Source organism: Protopterus annectens, chromosome 6.part0, assembly GCF_019279795.1.
Source record: "Protopterus annectens isolate FY-2018-M chromosome 6.part0, PAN1.0, whole genome shotgun sequence".
NCBI lineage: Eukaryota > Metazoa > Chordata > Ceratodontiformes > Protopteridae > Protopterus > Protopterus annectens.
The window spans coordinates 453,758,440-453,775,907 of NC_056737.1; the positions used below are offsets into that span (position 1 = coordinate 453,758,440).

Sequence of the window (17,468 nt, forward strand, 5' to 3'; positions counted from 1 at the left end):
ACTGGTTTCTGAAGTCAGTGTGGCTTCAACATGTAAATCTTCTAGACTCTGTAGTTCCTCTTCTTCCTTGTCTCAGACAGGAACTTCACTTGTAAATTCAGCAGTTGTCTCTGAATCCAGAGATCCCTTTTCATCCTCCTCTTCTCTCTCAGGAATTGTTCACAGATGATTCAGACATGGGATGGGGGAGGTGACATTTGGCTCCCTAAAAGTTCAAGGGGTGTGGTTGCCTCATCAGCAGAAGGAGCACATCAATGAAAAAGAAGATGAGAGCACTTCTGCTGGCTCTTCAGGCCTTTCATCCTCTTTTCTCTCCAGGGCCTCTCAAGGTATTCACAGACAATAGCACAGTGATGTGGTACATCAGCAAACAGGGAGGAACAAGATCTTATCTTCTTTGCCAGACTCTTTGGACAGTTTATATCTCTTCCAGTCAGAACATTGTGGCAGACACTTTGAGCAGGTCTTTAATTTAGTCCCAGGAATGTATCCTTCACAGAGATGCGTTTCTGGACATTATCCACCAGTGGGATACTCCTCAAGTGGATCTTTCTACTTCCCCTCTGAAAAAACAACTTTCTCTGTTTTGTGCCACAGTCCCAGGTCCTCTGGTGTTGAAGGAGGATGCCCTCTCATTTTCTTGGAAGGGGATGTTTCTTTATGTATTTCTCCCCTTCCTCTCATTCCGAAAGCCCTGTTCAAAATTTAACACAATGCTCCCAATTTCTTGTTGGTGACTCCCATTTGGCTGTTACAACACTGATTCCCTCTTCTTCTGCAGAGGCCAGTCATCACAAGTTACCTCACAGGTTGGATCTAGTCTCACAAAACAAGGGATCTCTCATCCATCCCCACCAGTCCACTCTTCAACTGACACTGTGGGTGACAGGATTTTGATTCCTCATAGACACCTTTTTTCTGAGGACTTGCTGTAGGTCCTGCAGGAGGCCAGGAAACCTACTACTAGTGAATCCTACTTATCCAAATGGAAGAGATTTTTTGTTTGGTGTCTCTCTCGTAACATGGACCCACTTACTGTGAATGTTCCTTTGGCTCTCTCTTATTTGTGTGAGTTGCTCAATGCTGGTTTGGCCTATTCTTCTGTTAAGGCCCACTTATCAGCTATCTCTGCTTGTCTGCCTTTTTCTCCTCCTTTAGCTTCTAGATTTGCGGTGAAACAATTTCTTAAAGGCATCCTTAATATTAGACCTCCCAGGAAGCCTATTCCTCCTCAGTGGGATCTTAATTTTGTTTTGGAGAAGTTGACTCAGGCTCCTTTTGAGGCTGCTGCTTCAGCTTCCTTGCAACATTGTTCTTTTGTTAGCTATTACTTCTGCCAGATGGGTGTCTGAGTTATAAGACCTTATGGCTTGTCTTCCTTTTTTAATCTTTCATGAGGACAGAGAGTCCTTGCACATAACGTGTCTTTTATGCCTAAGGTGGTTAATGAGCTATCACTTAATCAGTCTATTCATCTGCCTATTTTTTCCCCTGTCTGCAAACTGACAGTGAGAGGGTGCTACATACCTTGGATGTGCATAGGCAACATAGGGTTTATTTGGATAAGACTAAGAAAACCTAGTCAGTTATTTGTTTATTTTCATCCTAGATCTTTAGGACTTGCTGTATCCAAGCAAACTATTTCTTCTTGGCTTTTTAAGGCTATTTGTTTTGTTACACTCTTCATGGCAAGAGCCTTCCCTCTTCAGTCAAGGCTCATTCTACTAGAGCTATAGCTTATTTTTCTGCTTTTTTCAAGGGCTTAGATACTAATTCTATTCCTGAAGCAGCTACCTAGACTTCTGTGCATACCTTTACTAAGCACCACAAGTAGGATGGCATCTCTTGAGCTAGGGCTGGTTTTGCTAGTGCCGTTCTTCATGGCTTTTTAGGGGACTCTTCCGCTCCTTCCCTCTCCCTAGTTTTCTTTTGAGCTTTGGCACTCTTGCATTTGTTAAGAATACTGCAGCAGTTAATGTAAGGAATAGTACAGTTGTGTAGAATCTTACTGTAATGGTAGATGCCATTGCCTTCACTCCTGCAGTATTCACTCCCTCCCTCCTTCCCCCTAGTCGTTTGTCTTCTTGGACGTACAGATTACCTATTGGGTTCCTTGGACTAGTGTTCCTATTGGGGCAATCAGTTCTGAATGTGGTAGGTCTGAATGTCACCTTTATGCCCTATGCTATGCAAGTAGTGTTTGGGTGATATTCAGCGTACCTTTAAATCAACAGCAGTCTTTGGTAGACTAGCCAGATATCGATCTTCCATGGTAGGAAATCCCATATGTTAAGAATACTGCAGCAGTGAATGCAAGGGCATCTATTTATTTATTTATTTGACATTTGTTGACAAGGATAGTCCGTTTGAGCTTGCACCCTTTTTCAGTGGAGGCCCGGGGAGAAAAACTCCACAATACAAATTATACAGTAATAATTCACAGTACAAATTATTTAAGTAAGAAAGAAATATATACAGGTAGAAAATTCACAGAGCAAATTATGCAAGTAAGAAAAAATTCACAGTACTAGTTGTACAAGTAAAAATTTAGAGGGACAGGGATACAGTAAAATATTATTACCACAATAAAAAGTATATACATAAAGGTTAGACAGGTGACCAAATTGCAGTACAAGTAAAAGACTTCAGCAAATGGGGCATTTCATATAAGTACTAAGTATTGAGGAGGTAGGTAAGAGCAAAGTAGTAAAATACAGAAGGATTGTTATAGGTGGTCTAGTATGACAATCATAGCAGTTAACTTAATAAAATGATTATTATAGGTGGTCTAGTATGACAATCATAGCAGTTAGTTTAACAAGTTACAGTGTGAGGGGAAATAAGAGAGACAGGTAGAGGAGAGAAAGGGGATTAGTCTCAGATTACTGGGGGCAGGAGTTAGGAGGGGTGTATAGAGCAGTATCTGATTATTGTTGTAATACACAGGAAGTTAGAATAGATAACATTATTGTGGGAAAGGAAGAAGGAGGAAAAGGGTAAAGGAAACATTTTAAGTGGGATGATTGCAGTCACATCTCCAGGTGCTGTATAGGTTATTTCTGACAGCTGTCTTGAATTCATGAGCATGGGTAATATTTCTTAGGGCCATGGGAAACTTATTCCATGAGAGAGCAGGAAGGTAGCTGTAGAGGTTTTGTCCACATGATTTTTTAGGTTTATGAATCTGTAAGAGCCATTGGTCTGAGCTTCTGAGAGAGCATGGTGGGTTTTAGAAGGAGACAAGTGAATATATGCTAGGGCAGGAGGGGGGGCTTGTTTAGGATAGCGTGGATGATGAGAAGTTGAGTGAATAAGAGTTTGTTAGGAAACTCCAACCAGGTGAGTGTTTGGAGAGCAAGACAGTGGTGTGATTTTGGTGGTAGGTTGTCTGGAAATCTGGCTACTTTGTTGTATGTAGTTTTGAGTTTGCATAGTAGAAAGGACTGTAAGTTAGTAAAGATTTAAGAGCTGTAGATGAGGTTAGGGAGAAGATAAGCCTGGGTAGGTGAGATTCTGGAGTTGGGGGTAAGGAACCATTTATTCTTGTAAAGTAGGCCAAGCTTTTTGTGGGTTTTCTTTATGCAGTGGTGTACATGGAGGTTGAATTTAAGTTGGTCATCAAAGATTACTCCAAGGAGCTTTGTGTGGGGTTCAGGTGCGATTGTGGTGCTGTTAAGGGAAGAGATGGTGAAAGAGGATTTAAGATGGTTGACAAATTTGGGGAGGAATATGAGGAGTTTTGTCTTTTTGGGGTTTAGTATGAGTTGTTGTTAGTAAGCCAAGTTTTAGTGAGGTTAAAAGAGGTTTGAGTTAGGGTGAGCAGGTCAGAGGGGTTGTCAGCAATGGTGATGATAATGGAGTCATCAGTGTACTGTATGAGGGATAACTGAGGACAGGATGTTTGGAGTTGGTTAGTAAAGATGTTAAAGAGAAGGGCACATAGAACTGAGCCTTGTGGGATGCCCATTTTTACGTGGAGAAAGAGCAGAGAACCATTTGATAGACTGCTGTCTGTTAGTGAGGTAGAAGGTAAACCACGAGATAGTAGCAGGGGAAAGGTTTAGTTGAGAAAGTTTAGAGAGGAAGATGGGGTGGGAGACAGTGTCAAAGGCTTTGAAGAGGTCTAAGAAGAGGCAGAACACAAGTTTGTTATCTGTGGCTAGGGAGATGGAGTTAGTAAAAGAAATGAGAGCAGCAGTGGTGCTGTGGTGGGGGCGGAAGTCATGCTGGGTAGGGGTGATGAGGTTTTCTTGAGTGGGATAAGACAGGATTTGTTTATGCACACAGTGCTCAAGAATTTTGGAGAGGGGAGAGAGTATGGTAATCGAGCAATAATTAGAGAGTTCTACAGAGTTTCTGCCTTTACGGATAGGTATGGTGTGGAATTTCTTCCAGAGAGTGGGTACAGTGTATTCACAGACTGAGTGGTTAATAAGGATGGAGACTGGGTATTCTAAGGAATTAGCAGCAGCCTTTTGGAAGAGAGATAGCAGGTTGTCAGCTGATGGGGAACATGGTTTTAGTTTGAGAAGGAGATTTTTAATATAGCCAGTAGGGATGGCATTTAGTGAGAAAGGGCAGTTTTGTAGTAGGGGGTGGTGGGAGGTGAGGGATTGGTTGCGTTGGAAGTTGTCATAAGTTTGATAATGATATCAATAAAGTAGGTATTGAAGATGGAGGCAATTTCTTGGGGTGAATTATTAAGGCACGGGTTAGGTGTTGAGGGATTTCTAGGGTGGACAATTTGGTTGACAGTATTCCAGAATTTTTGGGGGATTTCTAGGTTGTGTAGTTAGGGGTGTGTGGTAGAAGTTTTTTTTTTTTTTAAATGATTATGTGTTTTTTATTCAAGTTATGGAGTTACGTATATTTATGGTAGTGTGCGAGTGATTTTGTTTTTATCCAGAGTTTCCATGCAGAATCTCTGTTGTGGATGAGAGACCAGATTGACTTGGTGAGCCAGAGTGAGCAACGTAATTTGACTCTGACAGTTCTGAGAGGAGCTAGGGAGTTTAGAGTGTTTAGGAAGATGGAGTTAAATTGAAGGATGGCTTCATTGAGAGAGAGGTGAGAGAGGAAGGACCAGTCAATTGCAGAGAGATAGTTGTTTAAAGTCTCAGATTTGAATTTGGTTAGCTTAGGGCATTCCTTGAATTTATGAGGTCTAGTGAGGTGGGAGGAGAATCTATGGACACATATAGGGGAGTGGTTACTAAATGAATCTGGCAAGGTTTCAGGGTAGTGGTAGAGGTTAGGATGGGAGACAAGAATCCACAGAAGGATAGAACTGGTGTTTGTGGATTTGTGAAGAAAAGTGGGAGAAGAGATAAGTGGGAATAGCTATATAGGTGTATGCTAGTGGTAGAGGAGTTAGAGGTGAGGGCAAGCCAGTTAATGTTAACATCACCTAAAGAGATATTTTTTGTCATGAAAGGAGATACTGCCAGTCCAGCTAGGTGGAAGTTTGTAAATAATTATATATCATTTGAGAATATTAACATGATTTATATAGAAGTGTAACAAAAGGGAGATACTGCCAGCACAGCTGTCTGGAATTTTGTAAATGGTTATGTGTCATATGTGAATGTCAACATGCTTCAAGATGCTTGTGTTACAGATGTATTAGAACTATATGACATATTGTAGAGACGTGTGCTGAAGAGATATTTTTTAAAGTACTGAGCAGAAATGTATATACACTATTGTAACTGATTAGATGTATATATTTTAACAATGGAAACTGCAGCACAAGAAGTTAACTTCAGAAGAATAGTTGAGATTGAATTACGTTATGGCTGGGCCATAAAAAAATAGATGTTATCTTTCATTTTTAGTGCAACAGCAGACATAATATCTAGAACTAAAAGTTTTTTGTATTGTCTTTAAATGTGGAGGAATGTAAATTATTTTACAACTTCCATCATTTGCCAAAAGATCTGAGGTCTGTGTATTTTTACAGGTAGATGCTGAATGCTACCAGCTGCATCACTGAGGGGGTTTGCACCTGGGATAGAGTCAGAAATGGTGTCATTCTGCAAGTTAACCCAGCAGTAATATTGATAAGAACTGAACTTCTGAGAGAGAGAGACTATTATTTCTTTTGACCTGATAAGAACATCCACTCACCATATCTGCCTTGTTGCTGTGTAAGTAAGGTAACTAGGGTATAGTAATTATCTTATATACAGACAGGAATATGGTGAAGTATAGCTTAGATGTTTTCTTTATTTATTTGAGACTGTCCTGCAATGTTCTCTTACTTATTTCCTGTGATTTTCAACTCTGATGTAACTGTGATTATTTACTGAGTATTTTCTTGTTCTTTTATTGTTATTAAATATATTTAAACCTTTCATTGTGGCTGATATTTGTGATACATATTTAAGTTCTGAGAGTACTTGCATATTTATTTGGTAACACTGTGGGCCACTCCTAATAGCCTTGCTCTTGGTCAAACTACCATTTGTATTGATAGTAACATTACACAGTAAGATAGGACACCCTTTGTTAAGGCCGTTAAAGTAGCTGATAAGGACGTGGCTCGTAGCAGTGATAACTACCTTATAGTCTGGGCAAAAGGGGGCAGAGCTAGTAAACCTGTGTCAGCCTTTACAGGTGTGTGTGTTTGTGTTTGTGTGTGTGTGTGTGTGTGTGTCTACTTGGGCAGGGACACAAAGCACTGGTTGGACAGAAAGGGTGCTGGAGGTCTTGGCTAGGCCACTCAACTGAGATCTCAACTCTACAGCTGTGCCAGTGGGGAGTCTTATTGGGGATCTGGAGAAAGAGGGAGAAATTAGCCCCAAACTGACTGTGGTCTCTGTGTGCTCTTAAGGGAAATTGCACTTGATGCAGAGAGCTGCATCTGGAAATAGTGTGTGTGTACTTGTCATCTTCCCAGTGTACATCCCCCAGTGGTGTTAATGGTGAGGATTGAGGCTCCTTGATTACTGTTGCCAGTGGTGGGATGCCACAGTTTCATTAGGTAAATTGTCAGCCATCCAGTGAAGAATCTGTTCTAGTAAGGGTATGTTACCTCCATGGGGTATATAGATAGCAACTATTCTTAGGGCTTTGTGGTTGTTCAGTTTGCAATTAGCAAGGATGAGTTCAGCTGGGTGAAAAGAGGGGGGCAAGTTGGTTAAGGGGGATAAGGTTAGGAGGTCAGAGTACATAATGGCTCCACCTCCACCTTTTTTATGTGTTCTATCAATGCTTAAGATGTTGTAGCCGGGGAGAGAAATTCATTGTCTGTGTGGTTTCAACCATGTTTCTGAGAGAGAGAGAGAGATATTATGTTAGGGGAGTAATGGGCTATCTAAGAGTGAAATTCTGTTGTCTTGTTAAGAATGCTGTGGATGTTGATTGAGTAAAAGGAGATATGTTTGAGACTAGTGTTTGGTACTTGCAGGAGGGTATGAGTTGTGTTGGTGAGAGTAGAAGAGTTGTTGTGTGGGCCTGGGTTGGGGTGAATGTCGCCTGAGAGATGAAAGGTGTTGCAGAGAAGGAGTAGAAGTGATACAGTGGGGTAAGGTGTATGATGGCCCTGCTCTGGCCCAGTAATCAAGGAGCCTCAATCCTCACCACTAACACCAGTGAGGGACGTGCACATTGGGAGGGTAAGTACACACACAGTAAAGTACAATCTCCCTTAAGAGCACACAGGTATCACAGTCAGTCTGGGGCTGGTTTCTCCCTCTCTCTCCAGAACCCCAATAAGACTCCCCACTGGCACAGCTATAGGGTTCGGATCTCAGCCAAGTGGTCAAGCCAAAATCTCCAGGTCCCTCTCTGTCCAACCAGTGCTTTGTGTCCCTGCCCAAGTAGCTGAAACACACACTTTGAGATTTGATTTATATACAAACACACAGACACTCCTGGGGAATGCTGGCACAGGTTCTCTAGCTATGCCCCCTTCTGCCCAGACTATATAGTAGTACCACCTACCAGCAACTACCCTTATCAGCTACTATAAATGCCCTTACAAAGGGTGTCCAATTCTACTATGCAATGTTACTATTATCCAAATGGTAAGGTTGTCCAAGGCTAAGGCTATTTAGGAGTGGCCTCTACAGTGTCACCAAATACATGCATGTACTCTAAGAGCTTAAGTATCTCTACACAAACCAGCCACAATTAAAAGGTTTAAAAATATTTAATAATAAATAATAAAAGTACAAGACAATACTCATTAACTCAACACAGTGACAATAAGAATTCAGAATCACAGGAAATATTTTAAAACAACATTGCAGAACAGTCTCACATAAATACAGAAATCATAAAGACTATTCTTGCTATATTCCTATCTATCTCTAAGAGATACTATGCCCTAAATGTCTTACTTACAGAGCCAGGCAGATATAGATAAGAAGTGCTGAAGAGATGTTTACAGGTCCAGAACAAAATACAAAATGCACTCTTTCTCTCTGATATAGTTCTTAAGTTAATAATACACATTACTGCTGAATCATCTTAGATTACATCATTCTTGTCACCTCTGTCTAAGTTTCCCAGGCTAGCAGGAACTTAAATATTTAACATGTCTCTGTTAAAAATACGTATCTCTCAGAAGCTGACAATTCTCTCTTAGAAGCTTGCCAGAAACTGGAAGTCATAAAATTATTACATTGGAAACCTGTAATTACCTCTGTTTCAAACAAACAGAAAGAATTTCCAGCTGCAGATATTCTGTCTTCTAGTTCTGGTAAACACACTCATAAAATTCTTTATTTATCAACTTATTTTCTTAGAGTTTTGCAAGTTAATTCTATATATCCCAATTTCTACTATGAAACATACATTTACATAGACATAGAATTTATACACATTTCTGCTGTTTTCCAGCAGGGTGGACTGTAGTTACAATCTTGAAGCTCAGTATAGAACATTTAGTTTTCTTACATTGTTAAGGCAAGCATACAAATGATATTACTATTTCCAAATGACATAGAATTATTTACAAAATTCTATCTAGCTGGGCTGGCAGTGTCACATTTCTATATAAATCATATTAACATTTTCAAGTGACAAATAATTATTTACAAAATTCCAGCTAGCTGGGCTGGCAGCATCTCGGTTTATTACAAGGGGGAAGAAATTTCTGTTTCTTTTTATGATGTGGATAGGCATTTCGAAGAAGTATGATTTTGGTGAGAGTGTATTCAGTGCAGGAGAAGAGTGGGAGATATGAGAGAGGAGTAGTAGCTAATGGTGTTTGTAGTGTAGGAGGATGTAGGCGAGTGTGGATGTAGGTTAAGCTGAGTGATAAAAGTTGAGGTAGGATAGGAGAAGAAGAAGAAAGGATAAGAGGAGATTAAGGAACATAGTGATGGGTAAGGAGTAAGATGGATAAGGAGTAAGATGAGGAGGGTGGTGTGTGAATGAGTGGAGGAAGGTGAGTGGGATTAATTAGGTGTGTGAATGAGTGGAGGAAGGTGAGTGGGATTAATTATGAGTAAGGGGTGAGACAAGTTAGCATGGCTGGGAGGAAATAAGTTAGAATGTGTTGGATGGTGGGAGAGGTTAAGGGATGTGGGAGTGTAGAGGGGTGGGGTAAAAGATGCTTAGCTATAAAGGTAATTGATGCAGAGGTGTGTGGGAATGGGGGCAGGGTAGGGGAGCAGAGTGAGCCCAAGCGTAGCAAGAGGGAACAGACTGGGCTGGACTTGTTTCATTATTTTGCACAGTTTGCAATCTTCCAAAAGCTATCAGTAAGGTAGGGAACGTTAGCCAGGTAAACTTTGGAATTGTTAGATTCATCTGGCAGAAAAGATGCAGAAGGTAGAGAAAAGGAGAGGTGAAGGGCAGGATAGCAGGAATTTACAACAAAAGTTATAACAACATCTACTATGAGAGATGTAGAAGAAGTAGGGGAGTAAAGTCCAAGAAAACTATAATGCTTAAGAGGTTCTACTAATTTCAGTTTAAGGGTCACTAGGTATAAATATAAGTTAAAAAGATATAATGATAAATAGGTGTATATAGATATATAAAGATACAAAGATAAAAAAGGTTGAAGTAAAGACTAGATGAACCAGCTAAAAAATATAGGATATTCTAACTGAAATGCTATTAACTGGTATTTAGCTTTAGTGGAATGGGGAGTGCAGGGACTCAGAGAAGTTGTAAGAAGTAAGGGGGTGGGAAGACCAGAGCTACCTGGTGGTGTGCTACGCTTTACAAATGAAGAAGTAGAACTAAATTAAAAATAAGCTTTAGAGTGAACATACATGAAGTATTATAACAGTGCTGGTTCCAAAATCTGCCACAGAGTCCATTGGTTCACAACCGATTTTAAACACAGGGTAAGAGACTCGCAGGGAAGGAGTGATAACAGGTACAAATTAAGTATTACAACAGCACTAGTTCCAAAATATGCAGCAGGGTCAGTTGGTTCACAGCCTATTTTAAACACAGGGTAGGAAACTCGCAGGGAAGGAGTAATAACAGGTACCCATTAAGTATTGTAACAGTGCTGGTTCCAAAATGTGCCACAGGGACAGTTGGTTCACAACCGATTTTAAACACAGGGTAGGAAACTCACAGGGAAGGAGTGATAACAGGTGCACCTATGCAAAGGGGAGAAATGAAGAGAGGTTAGGTGAACTCAGGTTATAAAATCATAGATCAAACTAAGCTGAGGTACAAACGGAAAGAAATAGGGAATAAGGCAGGTGAGACAGTACTAGTTAAATCTACCATTATGGTAAGATTCTGCACAACTGTACTTTCTTACTAAAAGGATCCAAATGAAAGAGGAGTGTGAGGAAGCAATGTGGTCAAATTACCCCAAAGGGTGGACACCTCCAGATTTAAGAACACAACAGGAAAAGGATGGTAGCATGAGAAACATTTTCTCACATAGTAGTCCATTCTATGTCAGAGGTTGTTTCAGTCAGTTTTCTTTTTAAACCCTTGGAATGTTTTCTTTCCTTTTAAATACAAGACTGTATCTAGCGCCTCCTTCAGTTTACAGGTAATTAGCTTTTAAATACTAAGACTCATGAAAAGACACAGCTTTGTTCTCTGTTAATTATAAATTGTAATACTTTAATTCACTGCAATAAAAATAAACACTGCTATCAAATAAGAATTAACATAAGATAAAATAAACCAATAAATTTACCTTTCTCACACAGAAGTCTGATGGCAGAGGCAATTTTTTTTAAATATTTTGTGCAATTCTATTTTATTTGAGTCATTTGGTCTTACAACCATCCCAGATAATTACATACCTATCTGCCTTACAAGCTTCACCTACAAAGTCATGGAATGTATTATTACTGATCTCATAAACCATGATATCAAGAATCTTGCTGGGCTTGACTCTCTACAGTATTGCTTTGTGAAGGGTAGATCCTGTCTATTTAATCTGTTAAGTTCATAGACTCTAGATAGTGGCCATGCAGTGCATGTGGCATATCCTGCCCCCACCACAGCCTTCAACACCATTCCCCATGCTGGCATCATCCAAAAGCTAAATGCTTTAAAAATCAACCCATATTTGATAAGATGGATTGCACACTGTCTAAAATATATAAGCCATACCGTGTGAGTCTCATGTGCCTCATCAGAATATATGAAAGTGATTAGCAGTGTCTTTCTCAGGGCTTAGTGATGGACTTCCCCTTTTTGGTATTTACTTATGAGATCTCCGAGCAGAGAGCCAAGAACTCTGGGCAACAAATTTTGCAGACGATTGCAAACTGGAAGTTGTTGTTAAGTTATTCTATGACTCCCAAACCCTCCAGAATTAACTCTCATATGTTCATAGGTTGGTACTAGGCTATCGACCCTAGGGCCTATACAAGCCTAGCCATAACAATTGCCTGGATATTTCTTCCCACAATATTTACTTCCCTGGACCCCTGTCTAGCAGGGTGACTGACTTGATCCCCGAGGTGAATTTCCTATCTCCCATCCAGTCATCAAGGTTTTTTTTGAAGAAGGCCAAGGAGGTGCTCTGCTTGACATGTATGGGCAGTCTATTCCAGAGTATGGGGAGTCTCTGGGTCAGGAACCTATCCCTCCAGCATGTTTTGTTCATTGTGATGACAAGGTTTAGATCCCTGGAGCATGTGGCTCTGAGGGATTGGGATTTCTTTAAGTGGAGCATGTCCAACAGCTCAGGGTTTGACATAGCCTTGTATGTTAAGCAGAGATCACCTTGGAATTGACAATATGCCACAGAGTATAGCTGGAGTTTTTTTAAACGGTCAGTGTAGGGCATCTGCCTTAGGCCTGTGATTCTTTTAGTGAAGTATTTCTGTGGCCTTTCCAGCTGTTGCAGCTGTCTTGTGAGGTACATACCAAATGGGGCATTGTACTCTATAATGGGTCTAATGAGGGATGGGTACAGTGGGACAATGACCTCCTTTTTTCTGGATGAAAAGCCCTTAGTGATGATGTGTGCCACACAGAAGGATTTCCTGAGTGTTGTGGCGATGTGGCTATCGAAGGTGAGACCACTGTCCACCTGTGTCCCTTAGTCTGTCATCACACTTTCCTTAGTAAACTCTTTGTGCACTAAAATAGGCTTAAACCAAATGCTAAAAATGTATAATATCATAATTTTTAGAAGGCAGCCTTTCCCTTCATTCTACTGTCTAGACAACATACTTTTTGCAAATTGAAAATGTAGTTAGGGATCTAGGTACTTGAGCTGATAATTCCCTCTCCTTTCACCATCATATGACAATGGTTGCCCAATTAATTCCAAATAGAATATTATCAAAGTCTAAGGAGGCAATAACTCCCTTATGCTTAGCGGTCAGCAGGCCAGTTATCAACTACAATTCCCCCTTTGGGATGTAGCTCACTAAACATATCAGACAACTAGGTCCTGAAGGTTTCTAACCAATTATTGGCCTAAAGTACCTCAGGTACCAAGACAGGCTGTAAACTCTATCCCTTTACTCACTGTCTTATAGACTTTTCACAGGAAGTATCTGTCTCTATTACCGTGTCATTAGAGACTCAATTGCCCTGGACCTCGTGTTTCCCCACAGGTCCAGTATTTCCACCAATACTAAGAGACTTAACCACTATATTCATTTCAATTTAAATGTCCACAGAGGTTCCTCACTAAAAGAATACAGGGCGTAAGTAAAAATATCCTATGCAGACTGCCTTGAGGCCCTATCCCTGTATTCTGCTCCTGTAGGCTTTTGAGGGGGGATCTATGCCTGGCATACAGGACATTGTCAGACCCCACTCTGATGGACCTCCTGCATATCCACAAAACAAACAGTACCAGAATTAACCCTTCTAAAGACTTCAACCTTGCCTGTGATATAAATAGGACCTGCTGGAGGGGACAAGTATATGTATCCCAGAGACTATCCTGTCTATGGAACAGGCTCCCCATCCATGTGAAGAAGAGTTCCTCCCTAACCCAATTTACATGCAACTTGGACAGTTGGATGGGGAACAGGAGAGTCATCCCTGGTTTGGCACCTATGTCTCTAATGGACACAGGCAACCTGTGGCTTACTGACAGAACCCAGACTGTAAAAGTAGCAGACTCCAAATCCAGCTCCAGACAAGTGACAAGTGGAGTACCTCAGGGTTTAGTCCTGGGACCACTCTTGTTTGGCATCTACTTCTCTGAAGTACAGGCCAACACTAAGGGACTCTGGCTAACAAAGTTTGCAGATGACTGCAAAGTGGGAGCCATTATTGAATCCCCAAATGATGTGGATATTCTACAAAAGGGCCTTACAGAAACAGATGCCTGGTGCCAGAGCCATAGGCTCAAGCTTAATGCCAAGAAATGTATAGTCATCCCCTTTGGAAAAAAAACATGTACCCATGAACTACCACATAGGTGGCAGGACACTAAACATCGAAAGCGCGATGAGAGACTTAGGGACACAAATGGACAGTGGTCTCACTTTCGATAACCACATCGCCACAACAGTCAGGAAATCCTTCTACGTGGCACACTTCGTCACTAAGGGCTTTTCATCCAGAAAAAAGGAGGTCATTGTCCCACTGTACTCATCCCTCATTAGACCCATTATAGAGTATAATGCCCCATTTGTTATGTACCTCACAAGACATCTGCAACAGCTGGAAAGGCCACGGAAATACCTCACTAAATGGATCACAGGCCTAAAGCAGATGCCGTATGCTGACCGTCTAAAAGAGCTCCAGCTATATTCTTTGGCATATCGTCTACTCAGGGGCGATTTCTGCTTAACATACAAGGTCATGTCAAACCATGAGCTGTTGGACATGCTCCACTTAAAAAAATCCCAATCCCTCAGAGCCACACGCTCCAGGGATCTAAACCTTATCATCACAATGAACAAAACATGCTGGAGGGATAGGTTCCTGAACCAGAGACTCCCCATACTCTGGAATAGACTGCCCATACATGTCAAGCAGAGCACCTCATTGGCCCTCTTCAAAAGGAACCTTGATGATTGGATGGGAGATAGGAAATTCACCCCGGGGATCATGTCAGTCGCCCTGCTAGACAGGGGCACAGAGAAGTAAATATTGTGGGAAAAAATTTCCAGGGAATTGTTATGGCTAGGCTTGCATAGGCCTTAGGGCCGATAGCCTAGTACCAACCTATGAATGTTTAATTTCTCAGACACCCGCTTGTAAATGTTTCATCTCCCACACCCTTGCTTACACATAAGAAAACTTGTCAGAGATTTGGGATGCATGGCTAGGCTTAAAAATGCCCTTGAGATCATTAGCCTAGTAAACACCTATGAAGCTATAGATATAAACTAGATGGCTCAAATTTACTCCAAGACTGACCAGGATGGCCCTCCTGTGAAAAGAATGTAAGGCCAGAGGAGGGCTAATAATAAGGCTAGAATGACCATGAGATGCAGAGACCTTTAAATATTTACAATCTATTTATGCAAAATGCTTTTTTTTTTGCTATTCACCTCGTTTGAAATACTGCCAGCCATCCAAACGATTCTGTTTTATTTTAGGCTAGTGTCATTTAAAGCAAAATGCATTGTTTTACTGTTTATCCTTATTGAAGTACTGCCATACCTGTTAACAGTCCCCAGGTTTCCAATGACATTGCTGGTTTTGTTTTAGAATGTAGCTTTTGAAAAGTAAACAAATAATGATAGTCATTACAGTTAAAGATTCTTTTACTTCAGAAAATGTACATTCATTTATCTACTCCTACTGTGCTAAATTTTAAACTCAACAATACTGATATTTAAGTAGTGTCCCGCTTTGGCTGGTTTATCCTTATTCTCGAGCTACGTGCTAAGATCATAATTTATCGACTACTAACTTTCGCAGGTTTTGTAATAGAACTCCACCTTCAATACCATCTCAGTATAGGCAAGAAAAAAATGCAGCTTCACGTAACATGATTAATCAGTATATAATGTGCATATCAATTAATAATATTCTTTTGCAGACACCGGTGAAATAAAAATTAATCGACGAGGATGGGATTCGAACCCACGCGTGCAGAGCACAATGGATTAGCAGTCCATCGCCTTAACCACTCGGCCACCTCGTCTTCGAAATCTAAGTGCTGTTTACCTTGTTTAAAACTCAAAAAACAGTGTTTCCGCACAGCAGAAAGAACATCAACGTACATTTCCAACTTCGTACTTTATAGGAATTTTGAATACAGCCAACGATAATGGTTGGTGGTGGGGTAGCAAAGGGCCAAAAATCGTGAACATTTTTAAATATTACTCTTTTACACTTGGAAAATTTCATAGAATAACACGTTTTGCACTAGCACGCGTTTCTGAAGGGTATTAATTAGTGACCTCAGTCCTCAATGATTTGCCAGAAACCCATGCACCTTATGGAGAGCAGAACAAAATACGATATAAAAATCTAGCTAATTGATAGGTATTTATATATTTCGGTACAATACTGGCAAGTGGACGTTTCCAGACTGTCGAACACCCACTCCTCCACCTAATCTAATTTCCACAGATAATCGCCATGTTTGTACGGTACTACATACTGCAATTTTAGTATGACTTATAATAGCTTTTCTCAACGCTGAAAACTATCACATCTCACAATCCGACAGATGACAAACAGACGAGAAACTGCATCAATATCAACAAACAAAGTCTACTTTCACAAAGATTTGAAAGTACAGGAAGCTACAAAAAAAGCGCCAGCCTATTATCTATTACTTCCGCGTATTACGCACGTCTGGAAGTTGAGCGGCTACATTTGAAAGTAAAAAGGAATCCGTGATGAATATTGAAATAGAATGAAAATATGAGGATTTATTAAAACAACTATATTCTGTACACTGCTGTTGTGTCTCGGGCTTTGTTATGCTCCTGAATACGAAGTTTTAAAGGGTAAGTTTTACGACGGACGATGATTTGTCGTATTTTAACCAAAATTATTCGAAAAATATCTGGGTGCAGTATTTATTTCTTTATTAATTTATTTGCGTTGTTTATCTGGAGGTTTACTGGGCCACGGAGCCCGTTTTAGAGGCCCAGGGAGAAATGCATTAAAACAGACATGAATGATAACACTGCCGAATCAAAATACAGAAATTAAGCAGCTATTGTACAGAAAATTACATACAGTAAAGTAGATAATACTAGTCATACAGATGTTAGATTTTAAGTATGCAAACCAAACCTGAATATAATTGATGACATGGAATAATAGTGAATGTGTGAACAAAACAGTTTTGCAGTAGAGATAGAAATATGGAGAGCAGTAGATTAAAGATTCTGAAAGTAAGGTATAGCTCTAGAGCTATTGCTATATAGATGTACTATATATTAAAAGAAGTGTTTTTAGTAGATTGCTGTGGTCATGATAGAATATCATAGATTAATATTAAAACTGAAATGATTTGTTGTTTTATTAACGTTTGATATGTTTTGCTTAGTTAGTAGTTTTGCGTTACAGCAGCAAAAAGCTAAATGGGATAGTCTTCAAGTTCTTAACTACTGTAAAGCCCTGTTTTATTATACATGAAACTGCCTTATTTTGTTATGTGTTTTATCTTCTGTAAGTCTAGGAGCCATTTAAATTATATCTGTACAGTCCTTATCTTGATGGTAATGGGTGACTTGTATGTTATTTCTGCCTGTTGTTTTTAAGTTGTGTGTGCTTTCTTGGTCTTTGGTTGCTTCAAGTTTAGTTTACAGCAACATTGGTATATAGAATTTGTAAACAGATGCTCCGACATTGTCTACATGTTTTATATATGATTTTTTTAAAATTTATTATTAATAGGGCATATACTATTACATGTTAACCGGATATGTGGATTGGTCTAAAGATAATTTTAATCTGCAAACCAGGTCCGAGGCAAAATAGAGGCTGTCATATGGATGGAGGCAATAGTAATTTCATGAACTGTAATGTTTCTCTGACTTAGGAATGGGGTCTATTCCTGTCACAGTAAAAATGGAGGATGGACCTAGACTAGGAATGGACCATTTGCAGTACTTCTTCATAAATATTACTATCACCACTAACCCACA

The 17,468-nt window shown here is 40.1% G+C and overlaps 1 protein-coding gene and 1 non-coding gene across 2 annotated transcripts in view; one reads left to right on the plus strand and one right to left on the minus strand.

The window, feature by feature from the left end:
* Positions 1-15,423: 15,423 nt before the first annotated feature.
* TRNAS-GCU lies at positions 15,424-15,505 on the minus strand. The gene has a single exon. It is a non-coding gene; the product is annotated as a tRNA-Ser (tRNA).
* Positions 15,506-16,094: 589 nt separating this feature from the next.
* LOC122803858 overlaps positions 16,095-17,468 on the plus strand; it is a 1,735,734-nt gene continuing 1,734,360 nt past the window's right edge. Inside the window, exon 1 of the mRNA XM_044073540.1 lies at positions 16,095-16,319. The gene's annotated coding sequence lies outside the window, so the exon portion shown is untranslated. The remainder of the gene's footprint in view (positions 16,320-17,468) is intronic.